This window comes from Ranitomeya variabilis, chromosome 3, assembly GCF_051348905.1.
Source record: "Ranitomeya variabilis isolate aRanVar5 chromosome 3, aRanVar5.hap1, whole genome shotgun sequence".
Classification (NCBI taxonomy): Eukaryota; Metazoa; Chordata; class Amphibia; order Anura; family Dendrobatidae; genus Ranitomeya; species Ranitomeya variabilis.
The window spans coordinates 772,499,535-772,526,298 of NC_135234.1; the positions used below are offsets into that span (position 1 = coordinate 772,499,535).

General features: G+C 46.5%; 1 protein-coding gene across 2 annotated transcripts in view; it reads left to right on the forward strand.

The window, feature by feature from the left end:
- The window catches only part of SLCO2B1 (solute carrier organic anion transporter family member 2B1), a 218,952-nt gene that overhangs the window by 3,175 nt on the left and 189,013 nt on the right, over positions 1-26,764 (forward strand). The window contains exon 1 of one of the 2 annotated variants that reach the window (XM_077298836.1): positions 22,902-23,077. The exons of the other annotated variant lie outside the window; for it this stretch is intronic. The gene's annotated coding sequence lies outside the window, so the exon portion shown is untranslated. Of the gene's footprint in view, positions 1-22,901; positions 23,078-26,764 lie in introns of those variants that run through there. 2 annotated transcript variants of the gene reach the window in all.

Sequence of the window (26,764 nt, forward strand, 5' to 3'; positions counted from 1 at the left end):
TGCTAGACTGGATCCCTGAGCGTGGCTCCAGTTCGTTTGCGTTACCTTACACGCATGCAACTGCACAAAGTGCTCAGTTGGCACCTGAGGACCATGGTCATCCAGCTTCACCTCACCCCTTTGCAAATCAGCCAGGCTGAGCCCCAACTCATGCAGCAGTCTTTTCTGCTTTTTGAGGAGTTCACAGACTAGGGTCCCATGGCCCATCCACCTGGATCCACCTCACAAGTGGAAGAGACTAAGTTCACTGATGCCCAACCACTTGTAAGGATGGAGGATGAGTATGTGGGAGGGCTAGTGCAGACAATCAGTGGACCACCGCAGCACATGTCAGATGATTCAGTTGCCAACTGCAGCATCTTTCTACAGTGTGCACACTGGCACGGAGGGTAAGGTTGAGGAGTCGGTAGAAGACAATGCAGGGAATGATGAGGTTCTAGACCCAGCATGGAGTGGAGGCCATCCTAGTGATGAGTGCAGTTTGGAGGAAATCGAGGTGGCCACCCTTGCCCTAGCAGCACAGCAAAACAGGGAGCAGGGTGCAAAGGCACAGCGGGTGGCTGGTGTTGCCCACCATGCTGATGAATTAAGCACACCAAAGACAGTTCCAAAGAGTTCCCTGGCGTGTCATTTCTTCAGGAAATGTGGTGAAGACAACAGGCAAAACTAACAGGTGAACCAAAATTGTTTATTCTTATCCTCTCTTGCTGACAATTTTATCTTCCAAAAGGTAGGGGAGAAAACAAGGGGATCTACTACCTTGGATCTAATCCTTATAAACAGGGAGAAAATGGTGGAGGAGGTAAGAGTGGCTGGGACTCTAGGAGGTAGTGACCATGCTATTTTAGAATTTTGGATAACTAGAGGAAGAAGACCTGTGAAGACTCAGACTTCAAGGTTAGATTTCAGAAAGGCAGATTTTAAGGGACTAAGAAAGAGAATCAGAGGGATCCAATGGCTGGATATTCTTAAGGACAAAAATGTCCAGGAAGGATGGGAAATCTTGAAAAATTAGATTCTCAAAGCACAATCGTTAACAATGTCGAAAAGAGGGAAGAATAGGAAGCATTTAAGGAAACCAGGATGGAAGAACACAAAACTTAAACACATGCTAAAAAGGAAGAAATAAATATTTATCAAATGGAAAGAGAGAGGCATATCTAAAGAAGAATATAATGCTGTCTGCAGAATCTGCAGGGCACAAATCAGATTATCTAAAGTTGACAATGAATTAAGGCTTGCAAGAGATGTTAAAAGCAATAAAAAAGGATTTTGGGGATATGTCAAAAGTAAAAGAAAAGTCAAAGATGCTATAGGATATTTACAGGATGGAAATGATGAAATGGTGAGAAAGGATGTTGAGAAGGCCGAACTTTTAAATTCCTATTTTGCATAGATAGATAGTGAGGAAACACTTAGCTAACATAAATGAATTCAAGTCTCCAGGTCCAGATGAATTACACCCCATAGTACTGAAGGAGATAGCAGAAGAAATTTTTGAACCACTCTCCATAATCTTTGAAAATTCTTGGAGAACAGCAGAAGTCCCAGAAGACTGGAGAAGAGCAAATGTTGTTCCTGTCTTCAAAAAGGGGAAGAAGGTGGACCCAGGGAACTATAGGCCGGTGAGTCTGATGCCTATACCAGGAAAGATCTTTGAACAAATTCTTAAACAACATGTATGTAAGTACCTGGATAAGAATGAAGTGATTAACCAGAGTCAGCATGGGTTTGTAACTAATAAGTCATGTCAGACTAACTTATTCCCTCTATGACAGAATCACTGACTGGGTGGATCAGGGAAATGCTGTAGATATAGTATATCTTGACTTCAGCAAAGCATTTGACAAAGTATCTCACACCATCCTTATTGAAAAAATGGCTGAGTATGGAATGGACAAGGCAACTGTTAGGTGGATTCATAACTGGCTTTTAGTGATTGGACCCAAAGAGTGGTCGTAAATGGCTGCACATCCAGTTGGAAGAATGTCTCAAGTGGGGTACCACAGGGCTCTGTCCTGGGCCCTGTATTGCTCAACATCTTTATCAATGATTTAGATGAAGGAATTGAGGGTAAACTGATTAAATTTGCTGATGACACAAAGCTAGGAGGGATAGCTAATACTAGAGAAGAGAGAGAGGATTCAAAAAGATGTAAATGAACTGGAGCAGTGGGCAGCAACTAACAGAATGGTTTTTAACAGGGAAAAATGCAAAGTACTACATCTGGGCAGTAAAAATAAAAAAAGCATTTACAGAATGGGAGGAATAGGGGTAAGCAACAGCACATGTGAAAAAGACTTGGGTATACTAATAGATCATAAATAGTGATGAGCGAACATACTCATTACTCGAGATTTCCCGAGCACGCTCGGGTGTCCTCAGAGTATTATTTAGTGCACGGAGTTTAGTTTTTAGTGCCGCAGCTGAATGATTTACATCTGTTAGCCAGCATAAGTACATGTAGGGATTCCCTAGGAACCAGGCAACCCCCACATGTACTTATGCTAAAACTACGAGCACTTGTCCGAGCGTGCCCGGGAAATCTCGAGTAACGAGTATATTTGCTCATCACTAATCATAAACTGAACATGAGTCAACAGTGTGATGCAGCAGCAAAAAAAGGCAAATACAATTCTGGGATGTATTAACACAAGCATACAGTCTAGATTGTGTGAAGTCATTATTGCCCTCTACTCCTCTTTGGTCAGACCTCATCTGGAATACTGTGTCCAGTTCTGGGCTCCACATTTTAAAAAAGACATCAACAAACTGAAGCAAGTTCAGAGAAGAGCGACCAGAATGGTGAGCGGACTGCAAACTATGTCCTATGAGGAATGTTTACAGGATTTGGGAATGTTTAACTTGCAAAAAAGAAGAGTGAGAGGAGACTTAATAGCTGTCTACAAATATCTCAAGAGCTGTCACATTGTAGAAGGAACATCTTTATTCTCATTTGCATAAGGAAAGACTAGAAGCAATGGGATGAAACTGAATGTGAGGAGACACAGATTAGATATTAGAAAAAACTTTTTGACAGGGTTATCAATGAGTGGAGCAGGCTGCCACGAGAGGTGATGACTGATGAGTTCTCCTTCCATGGAAGTTTTCAAACAGAAGCTGGACAGACATCTGTCTGGGATGATTTAGCAAATCCTGCTTTGAGCAGTGGGTTTGACCAGATGACCCAGGAGGCCCCTTCCAACTCTACCATTCTATGATTCTATGAACTGACTGGTGGTTTGCATGCTGTGCCATCACAGCCCGAAGCGAGGCATAAATGTTCTGAACCTGAGCACCACCTGTATGACTTGGCATCTGAATTCCAAGCACAAGGTGCAGTGGAGTACACACCTTAAACAAGAAATAAAGTGATAAAAACCAGCTCACCTGCTAGGCATGTGTTGTGGGGAAGCCCGGATACCGTGCAGTAATCACGTAGAACAATAGAACAAATAGAAAAATCCAGCTTCCAAAAATATCAAATTTATTGGGAGTAAAATGCAAAGTCCAGTGACATGGTTCACAAGAGAGTGAGTAGCAGCAGGCTACGCGTTTCGAACAATAACATGTTCTTTCTTTCTATGAGAAAGAAAATGTTATTGTTCGAAATGCGTAGCCTGCTGCCACTCACTCTTTTGTGAACCATGTCACTGGACTTTGCATTTTACTCCCAATAAATTTGATATTTTTGGAAGCTGGATTTTTTCTTCTATTTGTTCTACACACCTTAAAAACCTTGACAGATCTGAGCCTCCTCCTGCTCTACTGCTGCAGTCTCGGCCTCTTCCTCCTCCTCACGATCAACAGGATCAGCTGCCTCCCTGCAAAGAGAGGATGTGACAGCATAACCAACACCAGAGTGTCACAAAGCATCTCCACACAGTCCAATGGAAGTGTTCAGCTTTCCATCCCCCAAATTCTCGAGAGAAAGGTGAGATACCCCCCTAGCCACCCATGAGCCATGATACTGAATGACAGCTTTCCACATTACTGGCCTTTGAAATGCTGCCATTCCGGCTGGTGGAGATGTACAGGTTTTTTTAAAAATTATGTCGATGACGGTCCGGCAGTATATTGTACCCAACCGCCACTACTTTTCCAGAAGGACCATCACTGCCCTGTGCAAACATATTGCCAACCAAATCAAGTGTGCACTGTGCAGCGCCATCAGTGGCAAGGTCCACATAACCACCGATATCTGGACCAGTAAGCACGGCCGGAGACGTTCCTTCTCCATAACTGCCCACTGGGTAAATGTAATGGCAGCTGGGACAGTGGTTGTCCTACCACAACGTAGGGTAACTGAATGTTTATCTGACGAAGTTACCTCTTCCTTTTACTCCTCTTTATCCACTGCCTCCTCATCTGGTCACAGTAAGACCGGCAACACCAACTTCAGCACGGCCATAGGGAAACGACAGCAGGCTGTTCTGAAACTCATCTGTTTGGGGGGTAAATCCCACAACTCGCAGGATCAAACAGATGAGTGGTTGGTGCTGGTAAACCTCAAGCTCGGATTGGTTTTGTGCGTAATCTGGTAGGAGTTCTAGGCCTAACCGGTTTGACACACATCCATTGCTTGTGCTGAGCTTGGTGGTACAGAGCTTCCTGAAAAACTGCCTACACATATCAAAGCTGCTGCTGAAAGTGTGGGCAGTGCGTGCTCGCTTTTGGCATTTTCACCTTGCTGCTGCTTGCATCTCTTCATTACAGCGTCACTTCTGCCATCGACTTGTTGATATGTGACATAAGGTGGAACTCCATCTTGCATATGCTGGAAAGACTGTAAGAGCAGCATCAGGCAAAAGTGGAGTTTGAACTACAGAACACAAGGCTGAGCCGCAATGAAGATCAACCCACTTCACAACCAATGAGAGGGCCTCAATGCGGGACGTGTGTGCCCTGTTGCACTACTTTGAATATTCCATCAATATGGTCAATGCTAATAACGCAATAATCGGCATTCCTATACCACTTACATGGTCATTCAGGCCATGATGGATGAGGTGATGGCACCGGAGGAAGAGGAGCAGGAGGAGAAGGGCTAATTCACACCGTTATCAGGTCTGTTGTCCACACATGGCTCAGAAGGTAGATTACTGTCCCAATAGTGTCCAGCCAGGGGACAGTTTGGGAGGATGAGGAGGAGGAGGAGGAACAACCGTGTTCACAGCAGGGTGGAGCTCAGATCAGCTCACTAGCATCACTGTAGCATGGCTGGGGGGATACGGAGTACCCAGACAATACACCTCACGCAAAGGACAGCTTGTCGTTGACTCAGGGCAGCCTGGCACACATTTGAAAATACATGCTGCTGTGCCTGAGTTGTCTGTATTGTTACCAGTGCAGATTACTGGGAGACCACCCTGCTGGATCCCCGCTAAAAGGACAATGTGCCATCATTACTTCCGTCACGAGTGGGATTGAAAAATGCGTGCATACAAGCGCACGCTGGTAGAGAAACTTCTGATGTCTTTCCCATCTGACACTGGGGACTCAGTGGAAGAATAAGGCGGAGAGAGAAGTTGACAACGCAGCCGGGGCTCAGCCAGCACCTCAGAAGGCAGAGTTAGCATGGCCAAAATGTGTCAAAACTTTATGAGCATGCCACAACATCCAGCACCACCTTGTAATAGCAGGAGACAGTGTTACAACAACATGGTGGAACAGTATGCATCCACACGTTTCCACGTACTAACTCATGGGTCTGCCCCATTTAACTTCTGGGTCTCCAAATTGGACACATAGCCTGAGTTTCCTTTAGAGGTGCTTGGCTACCCTGCGGTAAGAGTAATGTCGTAGAATGTAAGTCTGCAAGGACAGGGTCCTCTCCCCTCTGTACCAGTCTGTCATTGTAAATTAGTTTACTGTAAACGATATCTATAACCCTGTACGTAACCGCTTTTCTCATGTACAGCACCATGGAATTAATGGTGCTATATAAATAAATAATAATGTGTTTAGCAGGGCAGGGGGAGTGATCACAGACAGGCGCACGTGGCGGTACATATCCAACGTGGGGAACCTACCATTCACGAAAATGATCCAGGCGTGGATCCCACGGAACTTGTCCATGTCTTTGGATGACTATACAACTATACCAGCCACACCCAGGCAGTATCCCACTCTATTGCTTCTTCCCCAAATAAAAAACCCCAAAACTATGCTGGCAACTTCCTCCTCATCTTCCACCTACAGCGCCACATCCTTCTCCAGTTCGACCTCTTCCCCCCGGTTGTAGCTTTTTAGCTTATTTTGGGCTTATTGCTCTTTTAAGTTAGTTCTCTAAAAAAAACAAACACCTCAGTGTTGGACTCCTCTTCCCTAGCCTTTTCCACGTACACCGCAACATCCACCTTGTCATCCACTTGGATGTTCGCCTTCTAGTTCTAGATTGCTAGTTTTAGGTTTGTTAAAGGTTTTCTCCAACACGAGGACAACCCCTTCTTAAACTAAATGTTCAGCCCCGATAAAATACGTAAACCTATACTCATGTCCTATACCGGCTCCATTCCCGCGGTGTCGACACTCACAGTCCCAAAGCTGTGATGCAGCGAAATGACGTGGCGCGAAGAGGAAGTCCAAGATCAGCTGCAGCCAGTACTCCCACTTCCTGTTCAGTTTGTTCGAAGGCGGAGACAGTCATGCCAGTGCTGACTGGGCTTCGGCATCATGTGTCATTCCACCGTATCACAACCCTTGGACTGCAAGTGCCGACACTGCGGAAATGGGGCCAGTACGGGGGGAGTAAAGGTGTATTTATTTTATCAGAGCCAAACATTTAGTTTAAGAAGGTGTTGCCCTAGTAATTTTGTTCTATAAAATAGTTTTTATTGTGTAAAAGCGCCAAAATCTGAAAAACAATATAAATAGGGCATCGCTCTAATTGTACTGACCCAAAGAATAAAACTGCCTTATCAATATTACAACACTCAACATAAAAAAATAAAATTCCTGAATTGTTGGTTTTTGTTCATTCTGCCTCCCAAAAATCGGAATAGAAACGATCCAAAAATGTCATGTGAATGAAAATGGTACCAATAAAAACTTCAACTCTTCCCACAAAAAACAAACCCTCACATGACCCTGTCAACCGAAATATGGAAAAATGTGTGCAAAAACTAGTTTTTGCAGTAAAAAGCGTCTTTTAGTGTGTGACAGCAGCCAAACATAAAAACCCGATATAAATATGGTATCGTAATCGCACCAAAAAATAAAGTCGCCTAATCACTTATACAGCAGGAGGAACGTCGTAAAAAATAAATAAATCCAATTCTTCACCTGCTGTTGATTTGTTTATTCTGCCTCCCAAAGATCGCAGTAAGGCTCGGCGCACATTTATCCTGTGCTCTGCACTGAGCGCTTTCACCAGGGTTTCCGTGTAAATCTCAGATGGAGACCAGAGTAATTCTGCTGCCTCATTATAGTGAATGGATCCCGCGGGGTTTCACCTGAATCACGTCACTCAGAGATTTAGGTTGAAACCCCAATATAAGTGCTCAACATAGAGCGCCGGATAAATGTGATCCCAAACGTTATGTAAAATGTTCCCAATAAAAGCTTCAACTCAGTCCACAAAAAGCAAGTCTCCACTCAGGTCCATCATCTGTTAATGGAAAAATAGGGACTTCCACGTTACTGGTAGCACAAAGACTCTGGAAAAGCAAAATGGCTCCTCACTCTCCAAAAGAAATTCAGCAAATTCTACACTCCCAAATCCAAATGCCCCCTCACTTCTGAGCCTCTCAGTGTACCTAAAGCACATATAGCATCCACGTTTGGCATTTCTGGAGTGATGATAGTCCACCTAACTTACGGGTGCATGTCTCCAGAAGCATGAGATGGGCATAAAGTACTGGTCAATATAAGATACTAGTCACTACAGCGGCAGTTTGCAATTTTCAATTGGCAACACTCATTGCTGCTTGCTTGTGGAAAACACCCAAGGAGCCAAAATTGTGACTACACCTGTAGATAAATTACCAAAGGGGTCTAATTTCCAAAATGGGGTCACTTGAGGGATGGATTCTGCTCTTCTAGCAATTAGGGGCTCTGTATATGGAGTCTGCAAACTATTCTAGGAAAAGTTGCCCTCCAGGAGGCAAATAGCGCTCCATCCCTCCCAAGTCTCGCCATGTGGCTAAGCTGTACTGTAGAACCACATATGGGGTATTGCTACTTTCAGTAGAAATTGTGGGACACATTATGGTTTCAATAGCTGTGCCTCTTCTCAATTACAGTCTTATTCCCTCTCAGGATTCCCCGTATGGGCCACCAATGTTGCATGCACGCCACTCAGTATGTGAGAGCGATAGAAGGGAAACATGAGTTCTTGTTGGAATCCTGGGGAAATCTTATTCAGGGCGACCATTAATTAGAATCCTTCACAGTAGAGGTGAGCTAACGGTTTACAGGAACACGGCTATGACACAGTTCTGAGCTGAAGTTGATCACAGGGGTTTTTATTCAATCATCTTTTCGTTATACAGAATAACTTCTCTTCATGCAATGCTTCATCAACATATATGAAAGTTTCTTCACAGATAATTTCTCTTCACAGATAACTTTTCTTCATATAGTGTCTTAACTTAAGCAGAACTGTACCTTGCTCATACAGTGAGGTAGGGGATGAGTCCGGTGCTGTAGCTCTCTCACATCCATCTTGAGGTAATAAAGCTGCTTCTAGCTGTTTTGACTGCTTCTATGATTACAACAATGGCTTCCCAGGAAGAACTTGTCTGTACAGCTTGTCTGATTTCAGTTTGACAGGACACAAGCCAGCACACATCTTCCTCTTGCATGTCTAGGACACATGTTATGATCCTTAGTGGCTGAGGATCGCAGATCTGACCAGCTAAGTAACTGGACATAGAACGAGCTCTAGGGAGGTGGTAACTGAACTGACCGCAATCCTGATCCTATCCAATACACACTAAAAGTAGCCATGGAACGTTACCTGAAATCCTAGACGTCTCTTCACGGCCTGAGAAACTAGCTACCCCTGAAGAGAGAAAGCAAGACCTCACTTGCCTCAGAGAAAATACCCCAAAGATATAGAAAGTCCCCCACAAATAATAACGGTGAGTTAAGGGGAAAATACAAACGTAGAAATGAAACAGATTTAGCAAATGAGGCCCGCTAATCACTGAGAGTTCAACCCCCGCACCAACTAACGGTGTGAGGGGAGAAACTCAGCCCCCTAGAGCTACCAGCAAGCTACATATTAGCAAGCTGGACAGGACTCATCATAAACCAAGCAAAATATAGAACGCAGATGAGCAAAATATGAACAAACAGAAACTTAGCTTCTCTTGGAGAGACTGATAACGACTGAGTCAGGAGAAATCAGAATAGCACTGAAGACATTGACAGCAGGCAACAACTGAAAGTCCAGCTGAGCTAAATAGGGAACCAACTAGAGATGGTCGAGGCAGCTGATCTCAGCCACAGACCTGCAGAAAGACAAAAAGAGCCACCAGAGGGAGCCCAAAGACAGCACTCACTCAGTACCACTCGTGACCACAAGAGGGAGCCCAAAAACAGAGTTCACAACAGACACAATAACAACTTTCCTAGTATCTTCTAGGTCTGAGCTAACCACTGCATGTCTGCTATAGCTATGTTAACCCCTATAGTTGCTGGATAATTCTAAATCAACCTGTCATATTTACACCCCTCGGCTTCTCTCAGCAGTTTCATCTGGATGTCTCCTGAATGATACGTATTCTAGCAGTCTTGGAGGAGTTCCAGAGGTGATGAGTACTTGTTGCTGTTTTCCCTTCACTCTGCATCCAAATCGTCCCAAGCCATCAACATTGGGTTGAGATCAGTTGATTGTGTTGGCCACATCATCTGGCCAGCTTCCATCCCTCTCCTTCTCAGTCACAGAGCTCTTGCATTGTCTGGAGATGTTTTGGGTCATTGTAATGTTGAAACACAATGGTCCCAAAAAGTACAAACCAAATGTCAACCCTACTCCATGGTTCACCGTGGGCACCACACATACAGAAACCACCTGCTCATCATTTATGCATCTCTCAAAGTCTTGGTACTAAAGCTAGTTGGTGCCAAATATCTCAAATTTCAACCACAGTTCTGGTTTCCACTGATCTAATGTTCTTTTTTTTGCTGCACAAACAAGTCTTTTCTTGTTGTCTGTGGTCATGAGTCACAACTTCTTTGCAGCATTTTGACATAAAGGCCTTTTCTCATGGTCACCTCTGGATAACTGACGATGAGATGTGTCGACTTCTTGATGCCTGGAAATTATTTATGAGATATATTATTCGAGGTGCTGTCAGTTTGTGTTTGCTGGGGTTGGTAACACTGATGAACTTATCCTCTGCAGCAGTGGTAATTCTTGCTCTTCCTTTTCTGGGGTGGTCCTCATGTTTCATTATCGCGAGTGACGGTTTTCATGACTCTACTTGAGGACACCTTCAAGGTTCTAGCAATTTTCCTGATTGACTGACCTTTATGTCTTACGGCTATGATTTGAGATGAGCGGATCAGGCAGAATTTAAAATAACCTGTTCTCGTGGGTTTTCCTGGGAAATTCGATTTGTGCAGTGCAGGATGCTCAGCTGAGATCTGCCTGCACTGCTCTCCAAGTCCATCAGGTGTCTCTCCTGTACAGCAGTCAGTTTTTGCTGATTTTTCTGGATCATCTGCAGACAGCGGGAGATTAATCCTTTCTTTTTTTGCAGTTTTTCTTCTTATTTTGTGTCTAGCTCATCTGCTGTTTGGTGAGTTATTGTGAGTAATCTGATTTAACATAATGCATTTTTTTCTGGCGATCCTGTCCTGCACATCGTACTATTCCACGGTGCTGTACATAACATTATATTCACCATTAGCTATGAAATTAAATCTTAACCATTCTCTACAGCAGTTTCTCCACCTATAGATCTCTGTCAGAAAACTACACTCCTTATCTGCCCTGACAGCTTCAGGTTGTTGGAATGTTGAGACTTGCACTTTTGCAATAGCTTGAAAGCTGCAGGATACAGAATACGGACCACACAGGAGTGTTGTTTTGGACTTGCAGTACCGTTTCTCACCAGCATTGCAGGCAACATATTCTCATAGAAATCATAACAACAGCGCCACCTTCTATAGGATATTAGACTTTTTTTTAACTAAATTTAGGTTTCACTACAAATTTTGCAGTGTTTTGCTTTTATAGGGTATTTTCCCTCCATATTCATCATTAATGTGGTTTTTGGTCATAAATCAGCTGAGTGGAGGTCAGAAAAGACAGATTAAAGATTAGCCCCAAAGGTGGGCAAACCCTACTGATAGCAGGGAGCAATAGATTGTAATCACCTCCCCCAGTAATGGCTGATAACAGGGAGTAATAGATTGTAGGTCTTTTGTTATAGAAAAATACTTCACATGACGCAGCTACGATACATTACAAAAATAAAACACAACAGAACAAAACATAAGAACAAAACTCCAATCAGACGGCACAAATCACAAAGAAATAAACCCGAAATGGAAACAAAATGGAGAAAGTTCATGACCTACAAATCAGGGACAAGAAAGAAAAATTCAAATAAAATGAAAAAAAAAAACAAACTAAAAGGCAAAAAAACAAAATAACAATAACTACATGAATACCCTCGAAAAATTATAAATAATGAATAGTATAAAATCATGTAAGACCCCCGGCCCAGCTTCATTCATACTACTATATACAACCCCAACTACATTCACACCGTCCTATATACAATATTATATACAATATATACACTATAAACACATTATACTAAACCAAATATTATACAACACCGCAAACACAACAAAACCCTACTGGTCCCACTGCCTTACCTTACAGCCACCCCCTTACACCACCACATTCACCCTACAACAAACCTAAATACAATACAGTGTACAAGATTAACATTTGTTTTTAATATACAGTACAGAGCAAAAGTTTGGACACACCTTCTCATTTAAAGATTTTTCTGTATTTTCATGACTATGAAAATTGTACATTCACACTGAAGGCATCAAAACTATGAATTATCACATGTGGAATTATATACTTAGCAAAAAAGTGTGAAACTGAAATTATGTCTTATATTCTAGGTTCTTCACAGTAGCCACCTTTTGCTTTGATGACTGCTTTGCACACTCTTGGCATTCTCTTGATGAGCTTAAAGAGGTAGTCACTGGGAATGATCTTCCAACAATCTTGAAGGAGTTCCCAGAGATGTTTAGCACTTGTTGGCCCTTTTGCCTTCACTCTGTGGTCCAGCTCACCCCAAACCATCTCGATTGGGTTCAGGTCTGGTGACTGTGGAGGCCAGGTCATCTGGCGTAGCACCCCATCACTCTCCTTCTTGGTCAAATAGCCATTACACACCCTGGAGGTGTGTTTGGGGTCATTGTCCTGTTGAAAAATAAATGATGGTCCAACTAAATGCAAACCGGATGGAATAGCATGCCGCTGCAAGATGCTGTGGTAGCCATGCTGGTTCAGTATGCCTTCAATATTGAATAAATCCCCAACAGTGTCACCAGCAAAGCCCCCCCCACACCATCACACCTCCTCCTCCATGCTTCACGGTGGGAACCAGGCATGTTGAGTCCATCCGTTCACCTTTTCTGCGTCGCACAAAGACACGGTGGTTGGAACCAAAGATCTCAAATTTGGACTCATCAGACCAAAGCACAGATTTCCACTGGTCTAATGTCCATTCCTTGTGTTCTTTAGCCCAAACAAGTCTCTTCTGCTTGTTGCCTGTCCTTAGCAGTGGTTTCCTAGCAGCTATTTTACCATGAAGGCCTGCTGCACAAAGTCTCCTCTTAACAGTTGTTGTAGAGATGTGTCTGCTGCCAGAACTCTGTGTGGCATTGACCTGGTCTCTAATCTGAGCTGCTGTTATCCTGCAAATTCTGAGGCTGGTGACTCGGATAAACTTATCCTCAGAAGCAGAGGTGACTCTTGGTCTTCCTTTCCTGGGGCGGTCCTCACGTGAGCCAGTTTCTTTGTAGCGCTTGATGGTTTTTGCCACTGCACTTGGGGACACTTTCAAAGTTTGCCCAATTTTTCGGACTGACTGACCTTCATTTCTTAAAGTAATGATGGCCACTCATTTTTCTTTACTTAGCTGCTTTTTTCTTGCCATAATACAAATTCTAACAGTCTATTCAGTAGGACTATCAGCTGTGTGTCCACCAGACTTCTGCACAACACAACTGATGGTCCCAACACCATTTAATAGGCAAGAAATCCCACTTATTAAACCTGACAGGGCACACCTGTGAAGTGAAAACCATTCCCGGTGACTACCTCTTGAAGCTCATCAAGAGAATGCAAAGAGTGTGCAAAGCAGTCATCAAAGCAAAAGTTGGCTACTTTGAAGAACCTAGAATATAAGACATATTTTCAGTTGTTTCACACTTTTTTGTTAAGTATATAATTCCACATGTGTTAATTCATAGTTTTGATGCATTCAGTGTGAATGTACAATTTTCATAGTCATGAAAATACAGAAAAATCTTTAAATGAGAAGGTGTGTCCAAACTTTTGCTCTGTACTGTATATATATTTGGTTGTTGTTTTTTTTTTTTTTTAAACTGTTTATAAACACATCTACACTAACTATCCCGCCACCCCTGATCCAACTCTGGCCACAAATTAGGAATCAAATCAGGAATTATCCGAGCTAGGATCAGGCCCCAAGGTTTTTCCCCAGGCAGGGCCCGGGCCAGGCCAAATCCCCTTGTCTCCCATTCCTGGAAGAAATGCTGAAACCATCCCTTGCAGGGCAATACCCAAGGAGGGGCCCTCTCATTCCAGAAGTTTGCCATGTTAACTTTCAAAAAGGTGTTCACTAGGAACACCACGGGGTTCACCATATTCAACCCCCCTAGTCTCCTCGTGCGGTAAGTGACCTCCCGCTTGACTACGTTCCGTCTATTTCCCCATAACATCTGGAAGAACAGACTGCAGACCTGTGTCCAGAGAGGCTCTGGTGAGACACAGACGCTGCCCAGGTAGATTAGCAAGGGGAGCAGGAAAGCTTTGCGCAGGTCAACCTTTTCCCTCAGGGCCAAAGACCAACCCTTCCATTGGTCCACTCTTTGGGTGACACCTTTGATTCTGCTTTATCAGTTTTTAGTGGGGTAATCACCCTGGCAAATTCGATGCCTAGGAATTTAGCATGTTCTTGGGGTTCGGGGAGGGTGTCAGGAAGATCAAACCTGGGGTCCCAGCCTCCCAGCCTGAGATTCTCACACTTGTCCTGGTTGACCTTGGACCTGATGCCTAAGAGTAGCTCTCCACTTCTGACATCACCGCCATCGCCTCCTCTTGCTAAGAAACAAAGACGGCGACATTGTCCGCGTAGGCCAGTACCCTCAGGATAGCCTCTGGAGCCAGCCTGCCCATCCCCACCCCCGCCAATGGTCCATAATTGACTCTTCAGAGGAAGGGATCGATCGCAAACTCGTAAAAGAAAGGGCTAAGAGGGCAGCCCTGGCAGACACCAGACCCTACCCCAAAAGTTTGTCCAATCCATCCATTTACCAGAGGGAAAGTCTCAGCCCCTGCGTACAAGGTCTTAAGCCAGTCCACAAACCCTCCAGGCAGACCATACCTCAAAAGAGTGGACCAGAGGTACTCGTGGTCGACCCGATCAAAGGCTTTTGCCTGATCCAGGGTCACCAAGAACTCCTTCAAAAGGCCTGCCCTGCCTTGCTCCATGGCCTCTCTGACACCCAGAACAGCACTGAAAGTGCTACGGCCAGGAACGCAACAGTGCTGGGCCTCCGAAAGGAGCCGCGGCGCAAACTTCACCAGCCTGTTGAAAAGTATTGTAGCCAAAACCTTCCTGTACACATTGAGAAGTGCTATGGGACGCCAATTCTCAATCTTTACCCTTTGACAAAATGATCAAAGCTGACCTCCTGAATGATCTCGGCAGAGTGCCTGACGAGAGACACTCATTAAACACCTGAGTCAAGAGGTGGACCAAGGAGTCCCTAAAGGTCCTAAAGAACTCGGATGTTAAGCCATCCGGACCTGGTGATTTTTTTGGGCCGGAGCCCATCGATCGCCAGTCTCACTTCCTCTTCTTTGATTGCTTCTGTCAAACCGCCAGCGAGAGGTCAGCCCCTGGATCAGGATCAGCTTCAGCTAGGAAAGCCGACATCCTGTCACGATCCAGTTCCTTCCTTCCCAAGAGGTGCGAGTAGTAGGAACTGACGACCTCCAAGATTCCTGGTCTGAACCTTCTCAGGAATCCCGTACTGTCTATCAGCCCCATCACTATCTTACTATTCACTGACATCTTGCAGCTTCTGTAAGGGTCGGGCGAGTAGTACTTCCAGTAAACCCTCTCAAAAACCAAAGATGCGTGCCTATCGTACTGACACCTCTTCAGCAAGGATTTCACACTTCAGTTGAGACTGGATGCTCGAGTTTCCTCCTCAGGCTCTGATACAGGCGATCCCTGTTCAGGCTTCTGAGGTTCGAGAGTTGCCGGAAGAATCTCGCCACCTGATGTTTGAACATCTCCCACCACTGTGACTTAGTGTTACCTAGGCCCAGCAGCAGTACCTGGCTCTGATGAAATTCCTCAAAGGACCGTCTTACAGCTTCTTCCTCAAGGAGTGACGAATTCAGCTTCCAGTAACCTCTTCCCATCTGAGGAGTCTCTGTAACGCTCAGAGAAAACATAATCAAACAGTGATCGGAGAACTCCACCTCCACAACCGACAACGGCGAGGAGGTGGCCTCCTCCTTCAAATAAAACCTGTCTAACCTAGACCTGCACTGACAACCTCTAAAAATGGTGAACACCGCATGGCCTGTGTTGTGCCGGATGTGGATATCCACCAGGCATGCCTCACTTACTATCCTATTTGGCGCGAAGCAATCGTAAGCCAGCCGGTCTCCGGAACCTCTTCTATCACAGGGTATCGTGACATTGTTGAAATCCCCTCCAAAGACCACTCGAAAATAAGAAAAGTTTGATCTTCATGAAGAGACACTTGTGGTCCCACTTGGACTGGGGACCGTAGATGTTAATGAGCCAAAGCTTCTGTCCCCCCATGGAGACATCTAGGATCAAGCATCTTCCCATTTCTAATTCGATTAATCATCTGCATTCAACCACTGTGGTCTTAAAATGGACTACAACCCCGCTATACGGCTTGGCCGCAAGAGACCAGTAGGAGGGCCCATGCCTCCACTCCCGCCTTGCTTTATGCATGGTTGATAGGTCAGTCAACCTGGTCTCCTGCAAAAACAAAATGTCGGCGTCAAGTTGGCCGAGAAAATGAAAGGCCGTGTACCTTGCCGCTTCTGACTTTATGCTGGCAACATTAATAATTGCCAGCATCAACGGGATGGGTGCCGCCATCATGATTGATTGAATTAGATAGCCTCTTCCCACCTTCAACAGTTTCACCCTCTTCCTCTGACAATGATGAGTTTTTAGTGCGCTTAAGACAAGCAGACTCATCCATTCTCTCCTTACACACACTCTGGCCCTTGTCTGGTGGTCCTGAGGTAGTCCCCTCCCCAAAGGGCTTTGCCCCCTGAGAAGAAGTCCAGCAACCTCCTAAGCCCCAACAACCTTGTCCGCAACCTCCTGCTCCGGGCCCCCATGGTACCCCTGTGGAGGGGAGTCCTGGAGGGCCTGGAACCGGTTAGAGAGATCCACCAGAGGGGGGGCGGCTGGACCTTCCAATGGCACCCGGATCAGAGTTAGAGCATCAGAGGGGTCGCACTCCAAGGAGGAGGCTCGAGGCCCGGACCCCCTCTTATCCTTGGTTGTTTTCCTGTTACCCTTTTTCTTGTGCTGTGACCACTCCCCCTCTCCCTCATCCAGACTGTCACCGGATGAAGGTTTCTGGGCAGACATGGCATCCTCCTGCTCCTCCCTTTCAAGACTCTTGACTTCCTCGCTCAATTCGCTGTCTTTAGGATTCTCAGCTGCATGTAAAGTACCTGGGTCAGAGTTTAGGGTCATTACTCCCTGCCCCCTGTTCCCATGGCGCTGCTCCTGCCGCCTGATATTGGATGGCGGCAGCCTGCTCCTCACCGTTTCCCTGCCTCCTCCGCCCCTGCTGGTCCCTTCACCGGCGAGATTTGTCCCAGCTTTCGCCTGTGCCACACTTGCCGCTTTCAGGATCGCATTGGCAAAGGAACACGGGCAGTGACTGAACGGGTGACCGAGGTCACCACACAAGTTACACCTAATCCTGCCACAGGTAGCAGCAAGATGGCCGAGGTCCCCACACAGTGCGCATTTCTGGGTGGTACACTGCGCACTGAAGTGTGTGGGGATGCCGCACCTGTGACAGACCTTAGGCTGCCCCCGGTAGAAAATCAAGATCCTGTCCCTCCCCAAAAATGTTGAGGAAGGGATATGGGTAACGGTGTTTCCTGAAACCTTCAATTTCACCATGAAGGTCCAGGCTCCTGACCAGATACCATGGTCGTCGAGGGTCTTCTCAGGAATACCGACGATGTTGCCGTATCGACTAACCGAGGTGGAGATGTCCACATGGGAAAGTGACTCGTTACTGGTCAAAACAGTCACCTTCCTGACTGAGTTCTGGCGGGATATAGCAACAGAAAAGAAACCCTGCCATTCAGGGCGACCCCGAGCCAGCTCGTGGTGAGACCAGAAAAGCTCAAGGCCCTTCGGTCTCACGAAGCTGACATCGAAGTAGGAGGTCCCATAGGGATGGATCAAGGCAAAGATGTCATATGCCACGAAGCCCATCCCCAGCAGGAGCTCAGCAACCTTTGACCGATCAGGACAGGCATCCTTGCTTACCCACTGGAGACGGGCCACGTTCCTACGGTTACTCCTCTGCCCCAGTGTTGGCAGAGACCAGACAGTCTCTGCCCCTCTATCTCAGAAGGCGGAAAGACCGTGTCTCTCTATCCAGAAAGACAGATCAACCTCCCTCCCCTCTACATTGATAGAACTCTTTCTTCAGGGCATCCAGGAAGCGCTGCTGCAAGTCACGGTCCTCAGGGTCACCAGACAAGGGCGCACTACTACCCCCAGCAGTGACAGCTCTTGACTGCTGGGGGGGGGGGCAGAGGGACCATTACCTACTTTCCTTCAACCAACACCAGTGCTGCTCTCCTCATTCACTCCACTACTACTCCCATCAAAAGGCATTGGCTGCTTGTTGGTCACAGTGCTCCCTTTGATTAGTGGTATCCAGTAGTTTCTTTTTAACCGTTTGTGATTTTTTGATGTTTAGTAAAATGTTAATTTAAAGGAATATACTCTTTTTTTGTGGTCATTGTGCGCCACTTTGATATAGCTATTCCCATCATTTGCTGCAGCACAGTTCCCATCATTCACTCCACTACTACCCCATCATTTTCTGCTCATCATTCATTCCATACCAGTATTGTCACCACCATTTGTCCCAGTGATCTCTGCACCTTCCACAGTCACATCCATTCCTTCCTCGCTTGTGTCTGGCTTCTCTGCACTCACACCTGCTGGACCGTGGGAGGCGTTCAGCACCACACCCGTTTTCCCTTCATTGGTGCAGTTTTCACTTTATTATTCTGGGCCCGCTGCTTGTCGAACACCACTGCCTGGTGTCACGCTTGGGTGCTGGAGCACTCTGTCCTCCCGTCGCAGCAGGGCGCCCAGTGTTCCCTGCAGATGATTTTTCCTGCTTTTTCCTTATATTCTTGGCACACAGCTCCCCTGTCCCAGCCGCGCGCCTTTTATCGTCTGTTGAGGCGCACTGCGCCCCTGTCACAACAGTGCACCCCCCTTTCGCCGCACCATGTTTCTCGGACCTGCTCCCACAGCCCCGGCGTCGGCCGGCTCAGCCGTAGTGAGCAGGGATGGAGTCTGCCCACACCGTCCCCCTTTCGCAACGGCGTGGACATCCCCCTCACCCTCCTCAGCCCCGGTGATAACCGGCTTAGCCGCAGAGGGCAGAGAGGGAAACTCCTCGGGGTCCCCTATGTCCGGCGCCGTGAGTACCACCACACCCTCACCCCCTGCACTGTTCCCCGCACAGACGGCAGCACCGCCGGATGTCCTCCTCCTCTCCCCACCTTCCCTATGCCCCGGACCCACTGCAGAGCCCGTGCCTTTAGGTTTGGTGGGGTTTACACAGGAGGTGGTAGGTGTAACATCATCCATCAGTACATATCTGTAACTCACCACCTCCCGTGCGGTCTCCTTCGTTGTCTTCTTCCTCTTCTTTGTTTCCTCTGCTGGCTCGTCCTCACCGAAGGAGAAGCGGTCCAGGTTCACTGGAGACTCCAGCTGTCGGATCTCCTGTAGCAGACCGCCCTCCACCTCTTCCTTCGCTGACACTCCAGCCTGTGCTGTCGGAGTCCTCTGCCGTGCCGGGAGGCCGCTTCCCTGTTGTCGGCTCTGCGGCTCACTCTCCCGGCTGGTTCCAGCTTGTAGGACTCCAGTCACAGCCACGTCGTCGTCCTCCTCCTCCTCATCGCTTAGGACGCCGGCTGGCGGCTCTCCTGAGGTATTTAACCCCTTCATTTCTGAGAACTGCTGCTGGTTCTTAAACCTCTCCAGGAAGGGACCTGCGCTTTTCTCAATCCCCTCCCGGAGGAGCACTAACCGGGTCACCTCATCTCTGAGGGCTCTGAACCTCTGGGAGGTCGCGGGTCTCTCCTTATTAGAGGCACGGGTGTTCAGGATCCGAGCCTCCCGCAGCTTCTCCTTAAGCCCGGTCAGTGCTTTCCCGGCGTCCTCGTACTCACGTAGCATGGCGACCACTCGGGAGGAGAAGGTACTCGTGGACTCGCCGGAGCTCCTCTCCCCCCAGGATCTTCCTGGGCTCTCCTTCCTGGGGCCTGGGGTGCCCCTGTCTCCCTCTCTGGGCGGACGATGAGCCATCTCAGGGTTGGTGTAGGTGAGTATGGTTTTTCTCACCCGTCCCGACCTCCTCAGTCCCTCTTGGGCCGGTTGCTGCTGCTGCTCTCTGTCCCCCGCTGGCACAGACCGGGGAACAGAAGCCTGGGAAGCCATGCCGGCCTCCCAGGAAGCCTGCCTCTCCCTGGGGAGAAGAGAGGCAGACTCTGGGCCGCCTGCTGGAAGTGCTGGAGCTCACAAGACAGGTGCTGCTCCTAGCAGGGTGTGACTGATTGTGGGCACCTGTCCTCCAGTCTCCTCCCCAGTAATGGCTGATAACAGGGAGTAATAGCTTGTGATGTGTAGAGGTGGCTGTAGCTGTGGGGTCTCTGGTTCCTCCTCATCCTGCGTAATTACTGTAATGAGATATTTGGTTTTGCACATAGACATTATATATAGAGAGAGGACTCCATGGAGTACCCCCACATTAAGGGCAAGGGGATGTCACGGTGGCCCGGCCCGGTCTGTGGCCCTCGGGGGACGTCCGATAAAAGAAGAGAGTTTTTATGGTTTTGTGAAAGGTCTTTAAAGGGGAAATGTTCGTGACGCCACCTGTGGTATTCGGTCAGGGTGACCGACGCTACTTAGGGGCCGCTGGGGTGATGTTATGGCAGCTAGATGGTATACCTTCCCACAGGTGAAGTATGTCCCCAGGGCTTCCCAGAGTGTAGATGGTGGATGGTGTGAGGCGCAGTGAAGAACGATGACACAAGGTTGCAGTCTCTTTACCTTTTACTGAAGGCTTCAGTGTCCACAGTCCAGGGCACCAGATCACAGGGCAGGCAGAGTGCAGCCGGTCTGAAGGCAAATCCAGAGTCCCCTTTGTCCAGGTGGAATTCAATAGCCTTCCTATGCGCATAGTAACACAGTAGGTTCCCACTTGCATAAGCTCTAATGAGGTCCTCACTGTTATTACTCCTCTCACTGTTCCCCGTGGTCGGATAGAACAAAACCCGTATGACTGATGGCCTGAGGTTTGTTTATAGGGACCCTAGAGACGCCCCGACCCCCACAAGTTGCCACCTGTCTTCTTAGGTATTAAGGTCGGGCAGCCAACTTGGAATTGACTGTCCTGCCGGTCTGGTCTTTGAAGTAAAGCGTAGAGACTATTACTCCCTCGGTGTTCCGGCCACCGGCTTCGTGCCTCAGAACGAGGCAGCCTTTACAGGGCAGAACTGGTGTTTTCTCCTTCGTTTCTTCTTCGTTTCTCACTCACTACAACACGCTTCCTTTCAATGTCTCTTTCTTTGGATGCTGCCGCACGTGGGGCAGGCACAGCTCCGTGGACCCTCGTCCTCCACAGACTGCAGTCTGGATCTGGCTGGAGCTCACTCCAGCTAGCTTCTGCCAAACTCCGTCGGGCTCTGACTGTCTCCTTGAAGCCCAGTCAGCTTCTCCCTCACTTCCTAACCAACCCACCAGTTTTACCTATATGTGAGGAGTGGCCTAGTAGATAGAACCTTTGCTCCCCCTGGTGGACTGGAGTGTGAAGTGTAGTGTGTGTTGTTGTGATACCTGGACAGAAGATCTACTTTATTGCCATCAGACGTAATATTGCTCCCCCTGGTGGAAGAACAACATTACTGCAACGACCAGGACTCTGGGGCGCTGCATCCACCTCCATGTCTGTATGGACCTTGTGCACTGGGCATAGTCATGAGGGGCAAATAATGGTCTTCCCCAAACTTCCCACAAAGCTGAAGCTACAATTGTCCAGAATGTCTTGTGCTGAAGATTACGATTTTCCCTCACTGGAGCTGAGGGGCTGAGGTCGCCCCGATAACCGCCTATAGCATTATCCTCCTCCAGCATCTGTCAGGGGGCACAGTGCAGTTAGGGGGTAACGTTCTCCTGGAATCAGCAAACCCAGACTCCTCCATCAGACGCAGCTAGACAGAACACGTCTCCTCCGGAGTCCAGTGGTGGCGGCTTTACACCACTTCATCCGACGCTCGGCATTGTGCTTGGTGATCTACGGCTGCATGCATTTGCTCGGTGATGAAGCTCCTGATGGGGGCACAGTGTTTTGTGCCGATACCAGAGGAGGTCTGGACGCTGCAGTTATGGGGTCAGCAGAGCGGTGGTGACTCTATAACGTTATGGGGTCACGCATGACATAAATTGGAGACACTGAAGAATGAAGACAAAAGAGAAGACAAGATCCAGAGGGAGAAAGTGAGCCAACGTAGGAGCAGGCAGGGAGCTGCATCACCAGGACAGGTGAGAATAATATTATCATATCTTAACCCCTTCCCAGTCCTAAAAAGAATCAAATCGCAAAAAAATCATTAAATATTTGTGAAATTTAAAGTGACTTATATTTGCCTTTAACGAGTTTGCGCAGCTTTACCGGACGGGATTGTGCACTTCCATGTTTATCAACGGGCAAAGTTTAATTTCTGGAATCTGTTTTTCTGCTATGAAGATTTCTTCATCAGAGACCCCAAATATTATGGAATTAAAGGGGAAATGCTCCCTAATTGGTCCATTTTGTTCTGCACTGTTGTCGCCATGGACGCTCGTTTTCTGTGGTTTCCTGAGGACGCACCCTGCAGAGATCTGGATAATATGTAAAAGCGAATGTCCAGAAATAATACCGGAACCCCCAGTATCGGCCCCCCGTGGATCAGACCCATTGTGGCCCTTCCCGGTGTTATCACAGGCACGTTCTTTCCCGTCTCCTGTGAACTTTTGTTACATATTTACCAGTTTTCCTTCTTTTGACACAAATGTAACTTTTCGCAACTTTTTCTGAAAGTTCTTGGGGTCTGAGAACTGATATTTGCCCCTTATGTGGAGACGATTATCCTCAGATGATGGGCGCCATGTGCCCGACCAGAGACTAAAGACTTTTTGGGGTGACTGTGCGACCCCTCTCAGGACAGTCCGCACTCCGCTCCAGCCCCCGGCTGCTGACCAATAAAACTTCCTGTATTTATGGCCGTCTGGCATTAAAAAAAAAAGTGTCAGCAGAAAAAATGGGAAATAGGAGAACAAAGCAAGAAGCCAGATCTGTGTCGTAACTCTGTGTCCGAGAAGTCAGGACGTCCTCCGTGTGGCTGTGATTGAGGGGACACAGGACGCCCCCCGACTGCCAAGGTGGAGTACGGCTGATGCCCATCACCAGGGGGGAGACTCAGAGGACCCTCCGCTCCCCATGTCCTTCTATGCGGATGCTGCACTTATCAGTGAGTTTCTGGCTACTTTTCATTCTTGATACTTTTACTTTAAGATTTAAAGACGACGCAAAATTCTACGATTTCTCAGTTGTATCTATCTGTCTGTGATGATTTGGAATCTGGAGAGACCTTGACGCAGAATAAACGCCTTTTCGTGGCATTTGAAACCTGTACGAATCGGATCGTTTTATACGATCAAATCAAATCCGGCGGTCGCATTTGATAAATCTGCCCCCAATGAAGGAGATTCACTCATCCGTCGCGGGGACTCTTGCTCTAATAGTTACAGCTGGACGCCAGAGCTCAGGGATGCTAACTTTTTTTTATTTTATTTTTTTGTATCTTTTACCCCAAAATATAATCACAAAAATTCTATAAAGAACAAACAAAATACAAAAATTTGTGTTAACATGCAATAGTAAAAAAATACGTAATTACAATCATAATTTTGCATAGAATAATAATAATATTGGTAAGAAACACGAAGGGGACATTTCGGGGAATAGCAGGGTCTTTCTCCTGGAAAAAGAGGAATGTAACGACTCTGTATAATATCTGTGGACATATAAAAAAAAAATTTTTTTGTTACTTTTTTGTGCTCCTCGCTCGGACCCTTCTCCGCTCTCCGTTTACACTGTTCTCCTCACATTGTCCCCTCCATAATAGAACTTTTTCTGGAGGAACACATTTATCAGTCTCAACAAAATCCGTTTTTAGATTTGATCTTTTGCCCAGTTCATGAGAAAAATAACAAAATCTGCTCTGGTAAAATGAGGAAGAGACTGAGAGGCCGATGCTGTTGTTGATGAGTTTAGTCCTGCTCTGTTCATCACTTCAGAACCTCTTAAGTTGGTAGCGACGTTTCGCTCTTTCTGTGCTTCTTCACGGGTCCGACCAAAATGATTGCATTGATGGAGACCAATGGGGGTGCTGTCCCTGAAGTCACAGTTTGCAGAGACTGTCAGGAGTGGAGTAAGAACAGAAAGATAAGGGGTGGGTGACCACAACCCAAAAGATCAAAGTCAACCCTTCTTTTATAACACCTGGTTTTGCCATCCTAGAAAAAAAGGATTGGTGTTTGTGTCTTCATCATTCTATGATTCTTGGACAATTTTCCTGTATTCCACATTCATTTTTCATCTCTCTTCCACCTCCAAGAAAAGATACCAGCAGTTTCTACACTCCATCAAAGGGCCACAATCACTTTAGCATGACCTATAATGGTTCCTCTACTTAGGTCATCCTTCTATTGAAAAAAGATCAATGGTGTTGAGGGTTAAAAGGGACAAGACCCCCCTCACCATACAAAATCACCCCTCGATGTAGAGGAGGCTGTGGTTGGTCATAGTTGATGTCACTTGATACATTGTTACATTTTTTAATTCTTTTCTTGATACATCATTTATTCAGGTTCTACAACCATCGTGGTGGGGGAGGGGAAGCGTTGTACCGTCTTCATCAATCTTCTCTCACACAGACTGTACATTGCCTTTTCTCTTTATTTAGCTTCCAGTTTATTGAGTCCCCTCTTAAAGGGCCGGTGCTAATTCTCTGCTGGTAATGGAGTGTGAGACAAGAGCTCTGATCAGGTACAGTCATTAGGGTCACCGACTTTATCTCTTTTGTTTGGTCAGCCCATTGTTTGACAGCTATTGATCTTGGTGTAAAGGGTCTGGGGGCTTCAGGTGAGCGCTTTTCTTTTCAGGCTGAGGGGGGCTTATCTGCATTTGATAAATGGTTTCTATGGAGGAAGAGAATCCACTAATTCATTCGCATCACAACAGGCAATCTATTTTCTATTATCCTGGAGTAACTTGATGTTTTTACAAATTCTTCAGTTTTACGCAAATTAACTGATGCAAAAATGAGTACACCCCCCATCAATAACTCCTACATCCAGTATTGTGTGTGACCTTCATGATATGTAAGAAGGCAATGGTAATGTTTATCTGGGCACTGCATAGCAAAGTTTATCTTGACACTTTTTGGTAGTGTTTGTCCTAGCAACATTTATCTGGGCGATGTATAGTGATATTTATCTTTACACCATATGACAGCGTTTACCATACAGTGACCAGATAGAGTTTGCTATACAGCGCTCAGATAAACACTGCAATATGGTGCCAAGGTAAACATTACCATAGATCGCCCAGATAAATATTGCCATTCCATGCCCTGATAAACAGTGCCATATCGTTCTCAGATAATCACTGCCACACAGAATCTAGGGAAACAATACTAAACAGGTTCAAGATAAACTTTGCTATGCAGTGACCAGATACATTTTGCTATACTGTGCTCAGATAATGTTTATCTGGGCCCCTTATGGAAATGTTTATCTGGGCACTGTATCACATTTGTTTATTTTTATATTATGGCATTTTGTGGTCAGTGGTTATAATTATGAATTTTGTATGACTGTTTATGAGCCAAAGGCAAGAATTGCTTCTTAGTCTGTCTATCTGGGCGTTATATGTGTTCGGTGCTATTCCATACACAGAACTCATAATAGAAGAAATAGGAGGAAATAGGGGGACACAAGTGGTAAAAAGTGTTTGCATGGCCTATCCCATCTCTTAAAATATGGTGGCGTATGTAAAGTGGCATATACTAGTCACCAGTTTGTATCTGTATACATACTGATATGAAATGCATTAGAGTTCAAGAAGTCTTTTGGTGATTCTGTAAAAATGTAAAGGGATTCTCTGAGAAATAATCCACAGAGGCGTTGAGGATGCAGCTCATCCTAGGCACGGACAAGGACAGGCAGAAGTCTGACGGGATGCCATGTATCCTGACTGTCGGGCCGCTGAGCAGCATCGTGAACAAGCGGAACTGATCCATTCCTTCAAAGTCTGAAAGTTATGAAAGATAAACACAGACTGAGCTCTTCTCTAACCTCGTCCAGTCCTGTATATGTGTGCACACAGAAATTTTGTTGCTGGTGAAGCCCATTAGTGTTTGTGGCTCCCAAAGTGCCACTCACACCATTTGATGCCCATCACACAGTATGATGCCCCATATTGTCCCTCCGACACACAGTATGATGCCCCCCAAACACACACATTATGCCAACAATCCCTCAACAGACATTATGATGCTCACAATACCCCCACACAGTGTATTGTGTCTTTATAGTATCCATGCACAGTATGATGCCCCACATTGCCCCCTAAATCACACAATATGATAGCCCCTCACACACACACATTATGATGTCCACAGTGCCCCACACAGTACTGTGATTCCATTCACGTTATCTGAGAATGGTCATATGACCTTACGTCCCTTGCAGGCCTCTTTGGATAGGACGGGTAAGAGAGTAGACAGATAAAGAGGAGATGTAGGGCAGTGCAGCACTGTGGAGAGGATGGTCAGTGAGGTAGACAGATGAGGAGGAGATGTAGGGCCATGCAGCACTGTGGAGAGGACAGGGAGGGAGGTAGACAGAGGTGAGGAGGAGATGTAGGGTGTTGAAGCACTGTAGAGAGGATGGGTAGGGTAATAGGCAGATGTGAATGAGATGTAGGGCTGTGCAGCACTGTGGAGAGGATGGTCAGTGAGGTAGACAGATGAGAATGAGATGTAGGGTGGTGAAGCACTGTGGAGAGGATGGGTAGGGTAATAGGCAGATGAGAATGAGATGTAGGGCTGTGCAGCACTGTGGAGAGGACGGGTAAGAGAGTAGACAGATGA